We start from the raw sequence: 18159 nt of genomic DNA, 5'->3' as shown, positions 1-18159 counted from the left end.
AATAAAAAACTGAACTAACATATGATCCAGTAGTCCCACTTCTGAGTATTTATCAAAATAACTGAAATCAGGATCTCAAAGAGATACCTGTACTCCCATGCTCAGTGTAGCACTCACTAGTCACAATAGCCAAGATAGGGAAACATTCCAAGTATCCATTGGTGGATGCATAGATAAATAAAACGTGGTATATGCATATAAGGGAATATTATACAGCCTTAAAAATAAGGGAATTCTGCCATTTGCAACAACATGGATGAACCTGGAGGAAATTATGCTAAGTAAAATAAGGCAATCACAGAAGGACAAATATTGCATGATTCCAATTTTATGAGATATCTAAAATAGTCACTCATGGAGGCAGATAATACAATAGTGGTTTTCATGGACTGGGGGTAGGAGAAATGCAGAGTTGTTATTCAATGGTTACGAAGTTTCAGTTACACTAAATGAGTAAGTTTTAGAGATCTGCTGTACAATGTAACACCTACAGTCAACAATATGCTATTGTATTCTTCAAAATTTGTTAAGATGGTAGATCTCATGTTACATTTCCTTACCACACATACATACAAACCCAAAGGGATAAAGGGATTATTTTGATTGTGGTATTGGTATCCTGGGTGTTTGCATATGTCCAAACTCATCAAATTGTATACATTAAATATGTGAAGATTTTTCAATATCAAATATAACTCATAAAAGCTATTAAAAGAGGACATACTATGCTAAAGAAGTCAGTCACAAAGCATCACATTTTATATGATTTAATTTATTTAAAACTCCCACTTCTATAGCCAAATATATAGAGAGAGTACAGTATGTTACAACTATAGTTACATTCTCTACAGAACATAGATTAGTGATTGCTGTTTATGGATGGAGTGTGGGTTGGTATGACGGAGACCGATTGCTAATGTGTATTGGATTTCTTTTGGGAGTGATAAAACATCTAAAATTAGAAAATGTTGATGGCTACACAACTCTATGAATATACTAACAACTATAGAATTTTACACTTTAAAAAGTGAATGTTATAGTATATGAATTCATGAATAAAACATTTTAAAAACTTCAAGAAGACATCAAATTTAAGCAGAGATGATCATGAGAATCAGAACTCATAACTGCATTTGAGATCAACAATCAAGGTCAGATGACACAGAAGAATTGAGTGGGTATAAAATGGGTTTTGGTAACCTTAATTGGTAGCAGCTTGTTGTATTGGGAACTTTTAAAGCCCTAGACTCCACCAAACAATTGAAATTCCTTATGTAAAAATATTTGAAGCTATTATATTACCCAAGCCATTTTCCTATTATATCTCATTAATAAATTCAAAGAAATAAGCTATAGGAGGGCCTAATTATGCTGCTTCATATCAACTACAAAGGTTAGAGATTATCCCAGAAATTCAAGATGTTTTTGATCATCTGTGGTAAAAGATGCATCCCTCCACTCCATTTTTTATAGTCAGTTTAGAAGACGGATGATATAGTGAAATGCTCTTCTCTGATTTAATTTTTAGATTGGTAAAATTCACTATCAGTATTGGTTACCTTTCTAGGAAATAATACCCTACAATTTCCTTGGTTTTGAAGCCTCACAAGCAATTTAATATAACATTTCAACAGGAGACTTTCATTGGGTCAACATATCCTCAGAGTCCAATTGTGACTACTTCCAGAGGGAAATTTAGAGAGGAGATAAAATCTTCTCCTAGAAAAGCAAGACAATATAGAACACCTAGTAGTTCTCTAGAAAATTACCCAAAGTTTTATGAAAAAGATCTACTGTCAGTCAAATCTATGTACATACTCAAAAGTAATAGCCCCTCTCTCATCCCTCTCTCTCATGTATTTATCTTTATATATTTTTATTTTATATATTTATATGTAATAAATATATTTATAATTTTTATTTTAAAATATATTTTATATTTTATTTATTATTACAGTTTATTTAGAATATATTAGTTTCAGGTGTAGAGCATAGTGATTCAATATTTTAATAGACTACCCTCCTTTTAAAGTTATTACAAAATAATGGCTAAATTTCCCTGTGCTGTACAATATATCTTTATAGCTTACTTATTTTATATGTAGTAGTTTGTACCTCAATCCCTTACCTCTATCTTGCCCCTCCCCCCTTTTCTCTCCTGACTGGTAGCCACTAGTTTGTTTTATCTGTGTTTCTGTTTCACTACATACATTTTTTTTAAGATTCTACATATAGGTGATAACATATAATATCTGTCCTTCTCTAACTCATTTCACTAAGCATGATATGTATTATATAAAATTATATGTTAATATTTATTTATAAACAAATAAAATATGTATTTACTAGAATAATATCCATTATATTGGCATATTCAGGTAATGCTTTTTGAGTGCATGATTATAAATTATGTCAAGGAGAGAGTTGTGCTTTAAAAAAAATTCACCCTGAATGATTCAAACATTTTCTAAATATTTTTTCTGCTCTTTAGTTACTACGAAGGCCAACCTTCCACCTGGGAAAATGATAAGTTATCTACATAGTGTTATATGAGATCCCTAAGGGACTCAACTCTTCTTGACCTAGGGCCTAATACTAGAGACCTTGAATATGCATTTAATCAATAACATTAGTGGTCAGCTTTTAATAAATGATAGCTACTACTCCTCACTAGGCATTAATTAAGTGATTTACATCCAATATCCAATTTATCCTCTTACTGCTCATTTTACTAAGTCAAGTTGGTTTTGGAATTTTTCTCTATAATTCTCATTTTATAAATAAGGAAACTGAGGTTCATAGAGGACCAACACATTGTTGAAGGTCACATAGTCAGAAACTGAACAAGTACATAACCAACATGCCAAGGAACATTTAATTTGTTAATAAGTACTACAGTAAATATCTCATTACCAAATCATCATCAACACTCACCCTACAGAGAATTTGGCTTTGTACAAAGAAGACCCAGTTATATTTTGATGAGGAAGAAGAGCAAAGAATGATTAAGAGTGTTAGGTGCTATAGGATAAGGCCTTAATAGAATAGGGCATTAATTATAACCTATGAGATTAAGGGCTTAGCATGGGTAGAATTTTGAAACTGTACACAAGCAACCCACTCTTACTACTTAAGAATTAATGTAAGCAATAATAACTCTTGTTATAATAAGAGATGCTACTGATGGAAATGTATTAACAGTGTGAACATAGAAAATAAAATGGCCAAGAAAGATGAGGAACACTCAATGAGGTCTGCAGGGAGGAGTCTGCGAACTAACTTTGAAGACTTTTTAGTTCACACTGGCACTGACTCAGGTGCCAGAGTACCAGCCTCAAGAGGCTTTAGTTGGGATGGTAAAAGGGAATCAATTAACAGAACAAATTCTGGTTTTAGTTTGACCTTGTGTAGGCCCTACTTTCAAAAACCTAAAGGGAGTCAGCTCAGACATATTAACCCTTAGGGCTGCCAGGACCTTCTTTATTTTTTCCTCATAGACCCATTGTCACTTTTATCTTTCAGAAGTGTCCTTCTACTTTCAACTCATGGTACATGCTGTCCATATATTCTCACACAGCCACTGGGAGAATTAAAAATTCAGGAGGCCAAACTACTGATAGTTGATTTTGTCTTTTGAACTGGCTTTTATTTTCTCCCTGGAATTGAGAGCTAGTATATAGGCTTTCCTCTTGATCCAAATCAAGTGTTTTCTACTTTACTATGCCACCAAAATCTCTGAGGGAATAAAATGTTCTAAGCTGAAGCACAAAAGAAACTAAAAGAAAACTTCTGTTCACATAAGTTAAAAAAAAAAAAACAAAAAAAAACAAAAAAAAACGAAGGCATTAGTACTTCCATGGCAGCTCCTGCTAGTAACAATCTACTATATACCACCACTTATTCTGGGGCATTTCCCTCTCCTCTCTTCCCCTGTTACTTCCATCTCAACTCTTTGTACTTATTCCTCTTTTTAAATGTATTATTAAGTAACTCACAAGCATTATATACATATTTCTTTCTGTTTTTTTCTACTTTTTAGGGTCACACTCATGACATATGCAAGTTCCCAGGCTAAGGGGCAAATTGGAGCTACAGGTACTGGTCTTCGCCACAGCCACACCAACACCAGATCCAAGCAACATCTGTGAACTGCACCACAGCTCATGGCAATCCCATCCTTAACCCACTGAGTGAGGCAAGGGATCGAACCCACATCCTCATGGATACTAGTCAGGTTTGTTTCTGCTGAGCTGCAATGGGAAATCCCACATACATATTTTTTTATTTTCTTTCTTTCTTTCTTTCTTTCTTTCTTTCTTTCTTTTTAGGGCTGCAAGTGCAGCATATGGAAGTTCCCAGGCCAGGGGTTGAATCGGAGCTGCAGCTGCCGGCCACAGCCACAGCCAACCCTACTGATGGTTCCCATGGCTCAATAGCTTGTGAAGCTTGAGATTATATCTTTTCCTCCCAAAGGAATACTAATTTCATTACCACTCAAATTGTTCAGTGATTTTTTTTAAGTTGCTCCTTAGACTTAGACAAAGAAAGGAGTGGCTTCAGGAATGACTGTGGTAGGGGGAGAAAGGCATAGGAGAAACATTTAGCACTGAACCTCAGGCTTTCACATATTCTTCAATTAGCAAAAGCAAAAGCAAAACTTCCCTTGGTTTTAACTATACTTCTGAATAAAATATTTCCTACTGAGGATGTATGTTAACACTTTATTTTCAAGATTTATCAAATCTAAAATTATTATAAGAATCTATTTTCTAGTTTCACTTTAAAGAAATACAATTTTTCCAAAGGGTATATTAAAAGAAGTTTCTTCACATTTCCATGTAACATTTGGCTGTTCACTCTTCTGTGTGACTCATATTTTAGAGTTGATCTAAGATAGAAATTAGCTAGGCCACTGTGTATAGTTTTGGAAGTAGAAATCATATCTAAAGTTAGTTAAGGCTAATAACTATTCAACTTTTGCTGTGATATTCTTTTTTTTTATTTTTTATTGAGTTCTGATTACATTCAGTAAACACACAAATATTAAGAATATACTGATTAGTTTTGACAGGTGTCTATTCCTGGATCTAATACCTCAATCAAGATATAGATCAGTACCATCACCCCAAAAATTCTCCTGTGCTTTTCTGATCTACCCCATACCTCTCAGAGGCAATCACTTTTATGATTTTCATCACCATAGCTTTGTTTTTCCTATGGTAGGAATTCAAAAATGGAATTGTACAGTGAGTACTATTTTGGGTCTGGCTTATTTTAATGAGCATGTTTGTCTGAGTCTTTGTTCATGTCTTTGCAGGTATCCATAGTTCTCTCCTTTTGGTGTTGAACAAAACTGATACTGATGTATCAATTTTTAATTCATTCTTTCAATGATAATTTTCAACATTATTTATATTATAACAAAAGATACTATGAACATTTTCATACAAATAAATGTGTGGATATATGTTTTCATGTTTCTTTGGTGAATATTTAGGAGAGGAATTGCTATCTCATATGGTAGTAGTTATGTTTAGTCATAACAGTGGCACCATTTTACACTCCCATGAAAATGTATGAGAGCTCCAGTAGCTCTACATTCTCTTCAACATTGGATGGTCTTAGTCTTTTGAATTTTAGCATTCTAGTGTAGATAGTGATATCTCATCCTGGATGTAATTTGAATTTTCCTAATGAATAATGACATTCATGCATCTTCTCATGTTTTTATTGGTCATTACTATTACTACTTATGTCAAGTATCTAAGACTTTTCCCCATTATTTAATTTGGTTTTATTTTATTGTTTATATATTTTATTTATTTAAATATATATACAGAGAAAGAAAGAAAGAGAGGGAAGAGGAAGGAGAGGGGAGGAACACTTAAAAATTCTATTATCAGAGTTCCCGTCGTGGCGCAGTGGTTAACGAATCCAACTAGGAACCATGAGGTTGCAGGTTCGGTCCCTGCCCTTGCTCAGTGGGTTAACGATCCGGCGTTGCCGTGAGCTGTGGTGTAGGTTGCAGACGCTGCTCGGATCTGGCATTGCTGTGGCTCTGGCATAGGCCGGTGGCTACAGCTCCGATTAGACCCCTAGCCTGGGAACCTCCACATGCTGCGGGAGCGGCCCAAGAAATAGCAACAACAACAACAAAAAAGACAAAAAAAAAATTCTATTATCTAAAAAGCAAATCGAAATCACAATGAGATATGACCTCATACCTGTTAGAATGGCTAACATAAAAAAGATCACAAATATCACATTTTGGCAAGGATGTAGAAAAAAGGGAACCCTTGTTCACTGTGGGTGGGAATGTAAATTGGTGTAGCGCTATGGAAAACAGTATGGAGGTTCCTCAAAAAACTAAAAATAGACCTATCATATGATCCAGCAATCTACTCCTGGGTATATATCTCCCTCCCCCCAAAAAAATTAAAACACAAATCAAAAAGATACATGTATCCCAATGTTCACAGCAACATTATTTACAATAGCCAATATATAGAAGGAACCCAAGTTTCCATCAATAGATGAAAGTATAAAGAAGATATGGTACATATATATAATGGATAATACTCAGTCATAAAAAAAAGAATGAAAGTCTGCCATTTGCAACAATGTGAATGGGAATATTATGCTTAGTGAAGTAAAGCACACAGAAAAAGGCAAACAGCATTGTTATCATGTGGAATTTAAAAAATTATACAAATGGGTGTAAATGCAAAACAGAAAGTGACTCACACACATAGAAAACTAACAAACTAGTGGATGCCAGTGGGAAGAGGGAAGAGAGGAAGGACAAGTTAGGGGTAGGAGATTGAGGTACAAACCACTATGTATAAAATATATATGCAACAAGGATATATTGTATAACACAGGGAAATGTAGCCATTATTATAATAACTTTAAAGAGTATAATCTATAAAAATATTGAATCACTATGCTGCACATTTGAAACTAATATTGTAAATCAACTATACTTCAATAAAATATTCTAATTCTCTCTCTATCTATCTACACTTTGTTTAATATCAACATATTAACACCCCAGAACACACAGTTTCCATCCAGGAAAGCATCTTATCAACATTTTGAATGTATTTACCCTCAGACCGTGGAAGTTTCAGGGTAAATGTAAGAGAGATTTAGACAAGAACCTAGAATTCCTGAAAGAAAAAGGATAGCCACTCCTCCTAGAGATTCAGTTACCAATCCCTTGGCCTTTGAATTGGATAAGAACTAAAGAAGATGGAAGAGTGAAGAAAAATGTAATACAGTCACATTCAGCGTATTTCACACCAGAGTTACATCACTGGAGGGGGTGTATGAGCTACTAACTGTACACAGCTAATGGTAAAATTTATCTGATGTCAGAAATTCTGAAACTCTGGGAAATTTTTGAAACAAATATTTTGTCACATATATAAACTGAAAGTGCTATTTATTAAAACTAATCCCTGGAGGCTGAGACAATTTTACTTTTGTGTACCCGTAGCTAATAGTGGGAAGTAGGTATAAGCCACTTCATTCCTTGACAAATCACTGAAGGGGAAAATGGCTAGAAATGGTAAATGGGTCTCTTTTCAGAACTACTCATACCTATTGGTTTCTGGCAAATTGGCAATTGTTTTTGTCAAAGAAAAAAAAATGCAATGAGAATTTTATGTACATAGAGTATCACTAGATGGGAAGATTTTTGCTGGAGCTTTCTGTTGCTTCCTTTGAAAGGATACAAATCAATAACATTTTAACTTGTAATTTCCCTTCTGTGTTGGGATACCTTTGATGAGGCTACAGAGTAACATGCTGTGCATTTTGTTCTTCAGCTGCTGCTTGTCTGTTAGGAGGTTCTATTTAAGCAGAATCATTGCAGCAAACTTATCATAAAAAAGCCACTCATCTGAGAAAGCACATACTGTTCTTGCATGTGCTGACACAGTCAGCACAGATGTAGCCCAAAATTCCCACTAAGTTTCAAATAACCTACACTAGGAGAAATGACACTGGTGTTCACATTATTCCAATACCCTGAAGAATCTCTCCTCTGATCCTGACCTTTGAATATCAAATTCTCCAGTTCTCCAGTTATTATTGGTTCTGGAAATTATGTGATAAATATTATTTCTTAGAAACAAAATTGTATGTTCACCTTTACCAAGGCAAGGGATCTTGGTTCATTAAAATGATTTTGTGTAGTCTAAAGGAAGCGATCTCATTTGAGAATATAAGGCAGGAGTGGGATAGTCCCAGTAGGAACTGAGCAGGTTTACTTGAGAGGATTGCCATCTGCACTGAAGAACTGACAATATGTTCATGGACCAAAAAAAGGGCCACATGCACCCAAGGGTACCAATATGTGTGTGCAAATACACACAAAAATAGAGTAATAAAATGTAGTACAGAGAGAAGTCAAAGGTGTTTAATGGGGCAAATTGTAAAATGCTTCATGGAAGGGATGAGTTTACGCTAGGTTGTTTGAGATGTAAAATATGTAAATTGCTACAGTGGTCCTTCTTGGATTCCCCTCTACTAAGTGATACATGAAATAGTTGGGATACTTCTGAGGAGAGAAGAGGAGACCCAAGTTAGTTCTCTGCTAGCAGAGAATAAAGAAAATGAGCAGGAATGGCGATGGCCTTAACTGTAAGAAGCAGGATCAGTCATCGAAACTTCATATTACAAAGAAGTTATGGATCAAATCTTATTTAATTCAGGTGCTGTCAACATCTGAACAGTCTAACATGAAAGAGACTGAGCTAGATTCATCAATTCAATAAGTGTTTATGGAGCACTTACTATAAACCAAGTAGCCTTCTGGATTCTGGGATTACATCAGTGAAGCATACAGATAAAAGTCTTGGCCCTCTTGAAACTCATATTCTAGTGTGAGGTGAGAGACAATAAATAAAAGTACATTACAGTGTATGTTATAAGGTGATAAAAGCTATGGATAAAAATAAGCAGGAAGTCATCACAGAGCAAACAGCATTAAACTTCACTAAAGTCTTGAAGAAGATGTGGACTAGATGCAGCATTAAGATTTCTGACAGTGATAGCCCTTAGCATCTGGTGAAAAGTAGGTTGCTATATACATCAGTAATTGATAACAGGAATTGATGACTGAGAAAGTTTTTGTAAACTCTAGAAGTCTAGAGAATTAGAGATTCACTGGGCAACAACTAGTGTCTGCCCACTTGAGGGAAAAGTAAAACCAGGTGTCAATACTCAAAAGCAAAAGTGAAGTAAGCACACTGGCAATGGCCATCTTCATCAAGGTAATAGATTGAGTAAATGACAATGTGGCTCCCATGACTCTGTTCACCTCTATGCACCTTATAGATCTTAGGAATCTGAGGACTCTATCTGGATCATACTTACTAGGTTGGAGGAAACATCTTAATAGTTTATGAAATAGTCTTAGTAACAGATAATCAGAAAGAAAGGCATGTGAATTTCTATACCCATGTCCTGGGTACTCGGAGTTCTTTTTAGCAGTTTTTTTCATCTTCATAAGATTCAGATGGCTGTATGTGAAGCAAAAAGCCAGCTCTCTTTAACGTTCTACTTTTAAGAAGAGAATTGGACTAAGTATATGCATGTCTTCAATACCAATCATCTGACACTACTTCCTCTCAGCTCAAAGAAAACATTTTAAGCCTTCTCTCTCTTTTTTCCTTCTTAATTATATTAGTGTTGCTTGTTGCATAAAAAGTGTTACTTGAGATGACTTGCAAATATTATGCTAATTCTTCCATTATATTTTAAAATTGCCAATAGTATTAACATATTTGGAGGCCTTAATTTGTATATGTGCCCTATTTAGTTTAACCAATAAAATTAATTTTACAAACATTTACTAAAAATTTGAACATACTGAAGAAATCATCAAATTAGTAAAGCTTTGCTTGGGATCTTTCAAACTGGGGCACAACTATATCTTTCCTACATGTTGTGTCACAAGGATTCAAATTAAACTACTTCAAGAACTTTGTTATTTGTTTGCTTTAGAATAGAATTAGGCAAAGGAAAACTAATTTTCACTCCTTTCTATATTAACAAAGAATCTCAGGGAATCATAAACTATTACAAATAAATTTGGCATTAAAAGCCATTATTTCTATTTACAAATTATGCCACCTACTTCTAGGAAGAGAATAACTGATCTAAGATGACATAAGTAAGTAGTATGAAGGGGGCTAGAACACAGATTGCTTGATATCCAGCTCACTTTGGTCTATAATACAACTTATCACCATTGTAAAATGGTTCTTCTAAGGTGTTGGGGATAGGAGAGGTGAACACTATCTTAGTACAGTATATTAGTATAGACTGGGAAATGGACATTACTTAACAGTGTTTGCATATTCAAATACTGAGTGGGTAATCCAAGATAAGAGCTAATCCTCATACCTGTGTAGACATCATTTTGGAATGCATAATTTGATTTTGTGGGTAGGTGGTAATTCAGTTTTTAATATTTTTAGCTTGTGTTCATTTCCTGAAGAAGAGTAGAGACCTCTGGCTTTATGACTCTTAAACTCAGTTTTTACAAAAAAAAGAGCTAGTATTAAATAGTCTTTTTTAAAATGAAAGTAGCCTATGTGGGGCTGTTGTGAAATGAGAGCTATTCGAGTACAATATGGGTAGTCATGAAGAAACCAGATCAGTAAGGAAACAATTCCAATATGGAAAAGAGATCTGGATAACAGGCTTCACTTGTTCAGTCTGTTAGTCTTTGCCTAAACTCCACGATCTAGCACAAATCCTCCTTAGAATTCATGCCTTTCCTATGCTCCTTTTCACACTCATGGGAACTTAATAAAGCAGGAAACACTGTAGGGGAAGTGTGTGTGTGTGGTGAGGGCAAGAAGAGTGATAAAGTAACTAAGCATCAGGCAGATTTTCTTTAGGTTGAGAGTAAAAATGCAGACATTTGATATGAATATCTTCTATTGTTCCCATTAATCCTTTGCTTATAATCCTCTAAACACAGGTGGGCCATTATCCTCCATCATCATCATCATCATACTTGTCATCAATGACAGTGTGATTGAATAACAAGGTGAATAAACACTGCCCATCCTAACCACACTGGAATAAATTTACAAATTATTCCACATACAGCAAAAGAATTATTTCATGGCCTTGCTCAGTGGGTTAAGGGTCCAGCATTGCCATCTGTGGCATATGGAAGTTCCGAGGCTAGGATCAAATTGAAGCTGTAGCTGCCAGCCTACACCACAGCCACAGTAATGCCAGATCTTTAACCTACTGAGTGAGGCCAGGAATCAAACCCGCATCCTCATGGATACTAGTTGGATTTGTTTTCGCTGCACCACAAGCAAAACGAGTCTTTTTTTTTTTTTTTTAAAAAAAAAAAAAAAGACCGAATCTTTGAAAACATGGCAGGAAAGACTAAACTGCCTTATAACACTGAAAAAGCTAGTTCCTATAGAACAGTGGATGTCAAATGTTAGAGAGGAGTAGCAATGTTATAGCCAGATTCCAAAAAGGAGATAAAAAAATATAGTCCCTTTTATGTTAACTCATATTCTAGTGCAATGGATCACCATATTTGGAGAACCACGTGACTCACTCATCTATTAAATATATATGTTCCAACTGTCTATACTATGAGAAAGCATAAGTCTAGATGCTGGACATACAACAGTGAACAATGCAGACATTATTCCTGTACTTATGATTTCTACCTCCTAACAACTGAGAAAAAAAGTAACAAGTTTTCATATACACAAAAAGACTTGATGAAGGAGAAGATAGTAATAGCGACTAGCATATCTTGAACATTTTTTGCCAGACACTTGCTAAATGCTTAACATCCATTATCTTATTTATTCAGTCCTCATAAATAACTTTTTAAAGCGCGTATTATTCATCCCTATCTTATAAATGAAGAAATTGATGTTCAGAGAGGCAAAGAAATCTGTCCAAAGTTTCACAGCATGTGGCAGAGTTACCATTGTAATCTCGATATGTGTACCCCACAGCATATGGATTTTCCAGGCCAGGGATCAGATCTGAGCTGCAGCAACACCAGATCCTTAACCCACTGTGCAGGGTTGGGAATCAAACCCACATTCCAGTGCTCCAGAGACACCACTGATCCCATTGTGCCACAGTGGGAACTCCATGAAGCCTAAATTCTTAACTATGATTCTTGGATTTGTTCAAATCATTTTCCTGCCTCATTGAAGTTGGGGGCCAGATAAAGTTTTTCTTTCTTAGGCAAATTACACCTTTGGGTAGTGGGTTCTTCTATATGCTTAAAATATCATGTTTAATAGTTCTATCTCTCTGGGTTCTAAGAAAGTTGTTGTAGCTTTTAGGTCAATGCTAACATAATTTTTAAAGGGCAGATGGTAGCAGTTGTATCTTGCAATCAAAGTAAGGCTTCCTGGGCTTTAGCAAAGAGAAAACATCAATTCATGAGTGAAATCTAATGAAAAGCCCTGGTCTGGAATTCAGGGGGCTTGAGTTCCTATGGACATTGAACAAGTCACTTCAACCTTGCTTGAAATTCAGTTTCTATACATGTTCCATGACTCTAAAGAGTTATTACTCTGAAAAATCCAAAGAATAGACTGGACAGCTTTTTTCCTTTATAATCTTTTGTTTGTCAATCACATAAGACAAGTTAGAAAGATTATGCCTTTGCCTCCAACTCCGGTTAGTTTCTTTTTAAGAAATAGCTTGTTTGTTCCCTACATTTTCTTTTCAGCTGTTTCTGATGTGTGAGCGGAGGAAGTGACAGTGAGGGGAGGCAAAATTCAACCATATCTGCACGTTGATGAGCTGACAGATTGAATATACCTGGGCATTTCTTTCTCCATTTCTCACCCCAGGGAAATCCTTCTTGAGTTATATTTCTGGAAATGGGGATTTGGTGAATCTCAGGACAGGCCAAATATGGAGGCAATAGTACTTTGATGGTGCCCCAGAGCAAGGTAGGAATTGGGGTCTCGCCCATTATGCACGTTTATTAGCTGACATCTGTTCAGCTGTCACTACTTGATTGTTTCATTTTAATTCATTGACATTGTTGCTAGCCTTAACACAGGGACCCATTATAAACTAGGGAAATCCTCTGGTGAAATGAATGGGAAAACACTGAGGTAACAACTTTCAAAAGTAAGAAATAATTCTCATTATCTATCATATGTTTTAGAAAAGAAAAACAAGCTGGCATATGTCAAAAAAAAAAAAAAAAGAAAGAAAGGCTGTGGAACAGAAAAGCCTTCACAGCAGGCAATGAAGTAATGAGGCCACTTCCTAAAGAAGAGGAAAATCTATCCCCTGAAACAAATGGAGAAAGAGGTTAAATATTACAGTCCCTAGTTCAAAGGGTGGAAGTCAATTTCTGCTTACACAAGAGAAACAGAAGAATCTTTTTTTTTTTTTCCCAAGAACAATTCTCATTGTAAAAAAAGTTACTATAGGTGGAGATTTTCACAAAGAACTTCCAGAGGGAATAGACAAGGGATTCGTGGATCACAGAATTATAGACACTGCATCTGGTCAAATCTACCTATTGCATTTCACACATGAGAAAAACTATCTCCCAAAAGGTAAAGGGACTTGTCCTGAGGTGCACAGCCACTAAGTCAGAAAGTCAGGTAAAAAATCCAGAGTGATTTCTAGTTTAGTCTTCTTTCTACTTGATCATAATGCTTTGTTTTCTCAATTGAAAAGTATGGAAAGGGGAAGGGGGAATTATATTTTCCCTTGTTGATCTTCATATGTCTAGTTGTATTCCTTTTGGAACAAGTGATCCAATTCAAGTCCATCATGTTGTAAAGATGGTAAGGGGGGGGCACAAATCAAGTACTGAATATGATTCATTCTACATGGAAGTGTGTATCTTACTCAGAAGAATGCATTATCATCTTTGAGGACAATCACTGTCATGCTTTCTTTCCTTCACTGCTTTTATTACCATACCATGAAATATGTAAGTATAGTAAGTTTCTACAAATGAGTAAGTTAGTAGCCTATATATAATTTTGTATATATACATTTTTACAAATGTAAAATTTAAGATGGTGATTTTCAGAGAAATCCTATTATAGTATTAGTAATTCTTGTATTCTTAAAGGTTGCACATGTGTTAAAATTATATATAAATTATTTTTGGCTAATATTTAATGTGGTTCAGTTTATATACACTAATACATACTCAATTTCCTACTATTTACCTTATTAACATTTTCCTTTTGAATTCTCACTATTATTCTCAAGTAACATGTAAATATGTGAATATATTGAGATTATGTATTTGATTGTAAATGATAGTAGCATATGACTTTGAAAGTATGATGATTTTATGGAAATAGACAAAAATGATAGGTGGCTTAGAGATGAATTTCTAGGATTTTAAACAACTTGCTAAATCAACATACTTTATCAGTAGACCATTATCACAAATTTCTTGTATATAAGCTATCATTTCAGTGATATATAACCTATCATATAACAAATACTTTAGGGGCTATCACATTTAGGTAATTTTGGATGAAAAACATGACAAATTCAAGCTTAATGTGGGTCAGTTAACTTCATACAGAGAAAATCCATTCCTCTGCCTCATATTATACCCCTAAGCTAGATCAGCTATCCCACCGATGCCATAAATTTCACTCTTCCCTTATCTTACTAGAGACGTGAGTTTATACACTTATAAGAATAGAGTTATACTAATGCCATTAAAATGGCATTTCACCCAGCTTTCTACTTTCATATAGTTTTCCTCATACTATTCTGTATTTTCTCACTGCCCACTTGACTCCCAGCTCTTTTCACTATAATCTCTAGGATGATTGTTAAGAAATAAACCATTTCTGCTACACTCCTCACACCTTCTTAAAGTAACTAGAACCAAGCTTTCCCCTAAGATCTTAATACTTAAGAGCTATTCCAATGGCTGTTCTATCTTCTATCTTCATCTTTCTCTTTGACATCGCATAATGTTCAACACTCCTTAAGAGTTGCTTTCTTGGCTTCCATGGTAACACTTCTATTCTTGTAGGACAAGGTGTACCTAACATAAAAGTACATACCAAGACAGTTCATGATCACAGCTACATCTTTTATTACCTTATTACTGCTCCTCCACTTTATGCCTAGTACCGTGTTACCCCGCTGTTTGCTCATGGAAATGTCACTGACTAATTGACTAAAGTAGTCATACTTTAACCATTGCTTTTGGCCAGAGTTCTCTCCTTGGCTTTTTTCCTTTCTCACTCCTCACTCTCTCCCTCAGCCATCTCATCCATTCCTTAGAATTATATTATCACTTAGACACTGATAACTCTGACAGCTTCATCTCAAGTCTAGGCAATTTCCCAGAACTAAATTTTTGCAGCCTACTAGTTAACAATAATTTCAGTATGCTTCATATATAACTCAAGCTCAACATGTTAAAAACTAAATTCATAATAATTTCCTCCATCCACAATCAGCTTAATTTGCTCCTCCTATACTTACAGTCATGATGAATGTACCAATACCTACTCAGAATCCATGTTTATCCTACATTCCTCTCCTTTTTTTTTTATCACCTATAGCTAGTGGATCACTAACTTTAGTCAGCTTAACATCATAAAAACCTTAGTTGCTGGCCTAGTACATTCTACCCCCACATCCTCCTATTAATTTCTCCCCTTGATTATTACAATAGTCTTCCTTTTAATTATACATCTATAGGGACCTTCATCTTAAATCTATGTCTGTCACTGCTTCTAGAAACAGTGATCTTTCCAGAACATTTATCTGAGTTACTAATTTACTTAGAATTGTAGAGTAGCTTCCCACTATCTACAGGACAAAGTTCAAAGTCTTTAGCATGGCAAATAAAGCCCTTTCTGGCAAGGCATGCTGCCTGCCTACATGTTTGGCCTCATCTCCCAATACTCATCACGCATCATGCCATTCAGATACAGAGCACCAATGTACTAAATCTGAATACTCATTGTCAGAACTTGATGTTTTAGAGTTGTAAACTCACACAATTACTTTGGGACAAGCATCACAGTTGCCCTGGGGTAGAACTAGAGTGGTAAAATATCATCACATCTCTAACTCCTTATATCCTGGAAAAGCCAATTACCACTGATGAGTTGCTTATTCCACAGCAGCAATACTAAGAACTCTGGTAATAAGTAAAAGATTTATTAAATTTGCCCACTAAATGAAGCTTTGCAAGTGACTTGAAACAAGATTTATGCAGCCTCCTTAGTTTTATGGGAGTGCCAGCATATAACTGAACAAGATGTCAGAGAAAATCTAGGTTAAAACCTTTCTTTTGTCACTTGACTTCTTTGAGTTTGTCTCCATTACTAAAATGAAAATAATAACTAGTTGGTGAATTGTTTGCAGAATTAAATGAGATAAATTATCTTATATAGTTCCTGGAACGCAATAGGTGCAGTTACTTATGGCTATTATATAATAATAGTGTGGACAAATTGGAGATGTTACCACTTTGGAGGACATGATAGCTCATTTTTCAAAAAAAAAGATAATTTGTTGTTATTAATAAATGCTCTTGGGTCTTTATAAGCTATCAATTAATGAGTATGTATTGCTATGTGTCAGGCTCTATGTTGAGAGAGGTGTTATAAAACAATAAAACACATTCGTGTTTTATATCTTTTTTCTACCTTTTAGAGATCTGTGTTATAGTTGGGGAGAGAAGGTAAACACCTGAAGCAAGAGCCCCCGTGCATGCACAGATGAAGTGCTAGTCCCAAGTTCCCATCTCACAACTGTGTTGTGCACCCAGTTCCAGGGTGGTGCCAATTGAAAGTAAAATATTTTTCTGTTTCTGGCTACTTGCCCCAGCCAATGAGCAGAAAAGCTCTGGGCAGATGTCCTGAATGATTCGTATAAGCTAATAGATGATAACTGTCTTTGTAATGGATATCCTTTTGCTGAGCAACACAGTGATATAAGCTGACAGGGAACGAAGGCACAGTGAGTTCACAGAACAAAAATAGGAATTAACTGTGAGGGAGAATGTCTCCTTCAACATTTCTGTAGATCTTCCTAAACAGTGAAAGTAGTCACTGCTACTAAATAATCATAAAGTATTGCTAACAATTTTGGCAGGGAATTGTCTTTGCTTTTAAGCACAAAGTTTCCACATTCAGGAGAAAGGGGCCAAACACTTGGGAAACTAAAAAAATATCAAGGAACAAAGCTCATGTGGTCACTATCGCCCTCATCCTTACAGAACTTCCTCAGGAGTTGCATTTGACCATTTGTTCCCCTAATCAGCCCAGCTGCTCTCACCAGGATATTGTTCTGTCCTTGGAAACTGCCTGGTGTGTATTCTATTTTAGAAGTACACTTATCATTGCTCCTAAAATGCCATTTTGCCTTTGGAAATGCTCACAGGAACTAGTATTCAGAAGGTGAAAAGAATTTTGAAAGCTAGAAAATTTCCCAGCAGGAATTCCAATTCTCAGAAAGCCATAAAAGAACACAGACTGGGCCACAGTCAATACCACAACACAAAGCTGAAAATATCATTCAAACCATTAATATTTAGGTAAAAATATTACTATAAGATGACAAAGAGCAATTATTACTTGCTGCCATACATTGTTTCCTACCTTTTGCTAATGCTTTACATTGATTATCATAAGTAATACTCACAGCATTTATATTCTATATAAATGAGGAAACCGAGGTTCAGAGAGGTTAGGTCATTTGTCCATGGTTACCCAATTAATAAGTTGGCCAAGAAGGGATTCAAACTCAAGTCTTTTAGTTCCTTCCAGTAATGGAGCCTAACCCTTGAAGCAGGTATAAATGTTATGGACTCTCAGAGTAAGTAAGGTGAGCTCTGCATTTATATGGTAGAGAAAGCAGTTCCTTGTGTTATTTTCTATTTGTTATATTTTATCTACAGACATCTTTTGCTTTTGGGGTTTCAAAAGAAAACAATGCAAAGTTACAGAATTCTGAGATGATATTCATAATTGATTTGTGCCTGCTCTATGCCAAGTATTTTATATATATTATTTATTATTTTCAGGACAGCCCTTCAAGTTATATAGTATCATTGCAATTTAACATATGAGAAAACTAAAGCTCATGAATCTGGTTATAAGACCGAGAACCTGAGTTCCTATATTC

The sequence above is a fragment of the Sus scrofa genome, chromosome X (genome assembly GCF_000003025.6).
Source record: "Sus scrofa isolate TJ Tabasco breed Duroc chromosome X, Sscrofa11.1, whole genome shotgun sequence".
In the NCBI taxonomy this organism is placed as follows: Eukaryota; Metazoa; Chordata; class Mammalia; order Artiodactyla; family Suidae; genus Sus; species Sus scrofa.
The sequence above is the reverse complement of the archived record's forward strand: the minus strand, read 5'-3'. Positions refer to the sequence as shown.